Genomic DNA, 5,208 nt, shown 5'->3' on the forward strand with positions numbered 1-5,208 from the left:
CACATGCGAGCGTTGCGGCCCAGAGGCCTTACCGCCTTTCACTGCGGGTTCGTCAAGAACTTGGAGATGGTCGCAACGCATCGGGTCCTCCCGGGGTACTTGGTGTTTGGATGCTGGCTTGGTGATTAAACACTTGATATTCCATCTTCGGATGAATTTCGGGTGTCACCTGTTGCCTAAGACCACTTGCATGTTTAGCTCGCCGTGGGGTAGCAAGCGTTGTGATCTAATGGCCTTACCGGGCAAACACTTTCGGTTCGTCAAGGACTTGGAGTGCCGGGACGGGTTGGCGGATCCATCACTCTGAGTATGCCGGGTTGATACTTGGGGTTGGTTTGGTTTTGGTGACCCAATACTAGATGTACCATCTCGGTGGTATGTCAGTATCACCTATACTCCAGACCACTTGCATGGTTAGCAAGCGTTGTGATCTAATGGCCCAACCGGGCAAACACTTTGGGTTCGCAAGGACTTAGAGTGCCGGGACGGGTTGGCGGATACAACACTCTGGGTACCTCCGGGTACTTGGGGTTGGTTGAGGACTTGGTGAACAAACACTTGATATACACTCTTCGGATGTACTTCGGGTGTCACCTGTTGTCCGAGACCACTTGCATGGTTAGCAAGCGTTGTGATTCAATGGCCCTACCGGGCAAACACTTTGGGTTCGCAAGGACTTGGAGTGCCGGGACGGGTTGGCGGATCCAACACTCTGGGTACCTCCGGGTACTTGGGGTTGGTTGAGGACTTGGTGAACAAACACTTGATATACACTCTTCGGATGTACTTCGGGTATCGCCTGTTGTCCGAGGCCACTTGCATGGTTAGCAAGCGTTGTGGTCTAATGGCCCTACCGGGCAAACACTTTGGGTTCGCGAGGACTTAGAGTGCTGGTAGTGGTTGGCGGACCCAACACTCTGGGTACCTCCGGGTACTTGGGGTTGGTTGAGGACTTGGTGAACAAACACTTGATATACACTCTTCGGATGTACTTCGGGTATCGCCTGTTGTCCGAGACCACTTGCATGGTTAGCAAGCGTTGTGGTCTAATGGCCCTACCGGGCAAACACTTTGGGTTCGCGAGGACTTAGAGTGCCGGGACGGGTTGGCGGATACAACACTCTGGGTACCTCCGGGTACTTGGGGTTGGTTGAGGACTTGGTGAACAAACACTTGATATACACTCTTCGGATGTACTTCGGGTGTCACCTGTTGTCCGAGACCACTTGCATGGTTAGCAAGCGTTGTGATTCAATGGCCCTACCGGGCAAACACTTTGGGTTCGCAAGGACTTGGAGTGCCGGGACGGGTTGGCGGATCCAACACTCTGGGTACCTCCGGGTACTTGGGGTTGGTTGAGGACTTGGTGAACAAACACTTGATATACACTCTTCGGATGTACTTCGGGTATCGCCTGTTGTCCGAGGCCACTTGCATGGTTAGCAAGCGTTGTGGTCTAATGGCCCTACCGGGCAAACACTTTGGGTTCGCGAGGACTTAGAGTGCTGGTAGTGGTTGGCGGACCCAACACTCTGGGTACCTCCGGGTACTTGGGGTTGGTTGAGGACTTGGTGAACAAACACTTGATATACACTCTTCGGATGTACTTCGGGTATCGCCTGTTGTCCGAGACCACTTGCATGGTTAGCAAGCGTTGTGGTCTAATGGCCCTACCGGGCAAACACTTTGGGTTCGCGAGGACTTAGAGTGCTGGTAGTGGTTGGCGGACCCAACACTCTGGGTACCTCCGGGTACTTGGGGTTGGTTGAGGACTTGGTGAACAAACACTTGATATACACTCTTCGGATGTACTTCGGGTATCGCCTGTTGTCCGAGACCACTTGCATGGTTAGCAAGCGTTGTGGTCTAATGGCCCTACCGGGCAAACACTTTGGGTTCGCGAGGACTTAGAGTGCTGGTAGTGGTTGGCGGACCCAACACTCTGGGTACCTCCGGGTACTTGGGGTTGGTTGAGAACTTGGTGAAGATACCCCTGTCACCTTGTTCGAGGCCACTTGCATGGTAGCAAGCGTTGTGATACAATGGCCCTACCGGGCAAACACTTTGGGTTCGCAAGGACTTGGGGTGCCGGGACGGGTTGGCGGATCCAACACTCTGGGTACCTCCGGGTACTTGGGGTTGGTTGAGGACTTGGTGAGCAAACACTTGATATACGTTCTTCGGATGTACTTCGGGTGTCACCTGTTGTCCGAGGCCACTTGCATGGTCAACGGTTGAGGTGGTGATGGCGGGTCGGTGCTGTAGGGTGCCGGCCTGTTGGCTGCCTTGGCCGGGTTGGTTGGTTAACACTTGATTGAGCTTGCACCCGAGGGTAATGGCACTTGAAGGTGGGTACCGGCTGGCTGACCTGGTGTGATGGTTGGTTGGTGAACACTTGGCGGTACTTGCACTTGGCTGTGCTTGGACTTGAAGGTGGGATCCGGCTGGCCTGGGCCATTGGTGGTTGGTTGGTTGGTTAGCCCTTAGCTGGGCTGGCTGGCTGGCTGGCCATCGGTGGTGTGGTGTGTTGGGCGGTTGGTGAACACTTGGCGGTACTTGCACTTGGCTGTGCTTGGACTTGAAGGTGGGATCCGGCTGGCCTAGGCCATTGGTGGTTGGTTGGTGGGTTAGCCCTTAGTTGGGCTGGCTGGCTGGCTGGCCATCGGTGGTGTGGTGTGGTGTGGTGTGTGGAGTCGAGCATCGCGCGCCGTTGCCTTCTTCGGAGTGTTGTGGGTACGCAAGTGCTTGCAGTGCAAAGAGGTTGGTGATGGAGTGACATTGCCTTCACCATGGAGTTGCGGGTACTTAGGTACTTGCAAGGAGATGGTGGTATGGTGGTGTTGCGTGTGTGGTGTTCGATTAGAAAGATATAATTTCTAAGTCCGGATTAGTGCTGTCAGTGGGGCCCCCGCTAACAGGTCCTGCACGGCCACCGTGGGGCTTGACTTGGCGCTATTCCGGACTTGGGGCGATCACGATGTCCCCGTGCGGGACTTAGAAGATGGAAGAACACAAGTACCCTTATCCCATGACTTGTGAGCGATTGGCATACGTTACCACATGAAGAGAAAAATTGGCTAAGTCCCGGATCCATATTATATGAAGAGAAAAATCGGCTAAGTCCCGGATCCATATTATATGAACAGAAAAATCGGCTAAGTCCCGGATCCATATATATTAACCTAATAATCGGCTAAGTCCAGGATCCATATTATATGAAGAGAAAAATCGGCTAAGTCCAGGATCCATATTACATGAAGAGAAAAATCGGCTAAGTCCCGGATCCATATATATTAACCTAATAATCGGCTAAGTCCAGGATCCATATGATATGAAGAGAAAAATCGGCTAAGTCCAAGATCCATATGATATGAACAGAAAAATCGGCTAAGTCCAGGATCCATATATAATAACCTAATAATCGGCTAAGTCCAGGATCCATATAATATGAAGAGAAAAATCGGCTAAGTCCGAGATTGGGTCTGTCGGAAATACACTTTCAAGTTACCACACAAGCAAGCAAGATGGCCTAATGATGGATCCATATAATATGAAGAGAAAAATCGGCTAAGTCCAAGATTGGGTCTGTCAGAAATACACTATCAAGTTACCACACAAGCAAGCAAGATGGCCTAGTGATGGATCCATATTATATGAAGAGAAAAATCGGCTAAGTCCGAGATTGGGTCGGTCGGAAATACACTATCAAGTTACCACACAAGCAAGCAAGATGGCCTAGTGATTGATCCATATAATATGAAAAGAAAAATCGGCTAAGTCCGATATTGGGTCTGTCAGAAATACACTATCAAGTTACCACACAAGCAAGCAAGATGGCCTAGTGATGGATCCATATGATATGAAGAGAAAAATCGGCTAAGTCCCAGATTGGGTCTGTCAGAAATACACTTCCAAGTTACCACGCAAGCAAGCAAGATGGCCTAGTGATGGATCCATATGATACGAAGAGAAAAATCGGCTAAGTCCCAGATTGGGTCTGTCTGAAATACACTTCCAAGTTACCACACAAGCAAGCAAGATGGCCTAGTGATGGATCCATATGATACGAAGAGAAAATTCGGCTAAGTCCCAGATTGGGTCTGTCAGACATACACTTTCAAGTTACCACACAAGCAAGCAAGATGGCCTAGTGATGGATCCATATAATATGAAGAGAAAAATCGGCTAAGTCCGAGATTGGGTCTGTCAGAAATACACTATCAAGTTACCACACAAGCAAGCAAGATGCCTTAGTGATGGATCCATATAATATGAAGAGAAAAATCGGCTAAGTCCCAGATTGGGTCTGTCAGACATACACTTTCAAGTTACCACACAAGCAAGCAAGATGGCCTAGTGATGGATTCATATAATATGACGAGAAAAATCGGCTAAGTCCCAGATTGGGTCTGTCGGAAATACACTATCAAGTTACCACATGAGCAAGCAAGTTACCACATGAAGAGAAAGCCGGCAAAAACCGGGAATGTTACCACATGAACTGGAAAATGGGCAAAAACCTACCTTCACAGGGAACGTGAATAAGTAAGGCTGTAGACATCGGATCGACAAGCCAAAGACTGATATGGAAAGGAAATGAGTAGTACTAGCTTTCCTGAGAGTTGCAGAGCTTAGACTGCATATGAACGGAAGTTATTAAGCGTCAAAGTCAGAAAAGTTGCCCAAAGGAACACAAGTTCCAAATTAGAGCATGAATACCGCCTAGACGGTAAGAGGAACGGCCAGACTGAGTGGTAAGAAAATGTTGGCCAACATGTTCCCTAACTATCCCCCGAAGACCGCAAAGCAATCCAACATCAACCAAGAAAGTTATAGCCCGATCAAGGAAACACCTACTTTGCACCGATATTGCACCAAATACATGTACCAAGCACCTTCGGTTGCATACCTGCAGGGGTTTACCATAGTAGGCCATGGAAGACCGATATACCGAACATAATCACTTTCTATCTCCTCGGGTGTTTGAGATAGCGCTTTGCGGTAAAAGAACGAAAGTTAGACTTTATCTTGGTGCATCTTTTTGCCCAAGATCACAAGACCCTATCTACCAAGGCAAGAAAGTTGTGTGGGGACAAAATGTCCAAAAGTGCCCAAAGTGGCACACTTGAACCATATATTCGAGAAAAACACAAGTGTGGGCCCGAGCTAGCAAGTTGAAATGTTCTGACCGTCAGTAGCCCTAGTTGA

This window comes from Anopheles coustani (assembly GCF_943734705.1).
Source record: "Anopheles coustani chromosome X unlocalized genomic scaffold, idAnoCousDA_361_x.2 X_unloc_43, whole genome shotgun sequence".
NCBI classification, from domain to species: Eukaryota; Metazoa; Arthropoda; class Insecta; order Diptera; family Culicidae; genus Anopheles; species Anopheles coustani.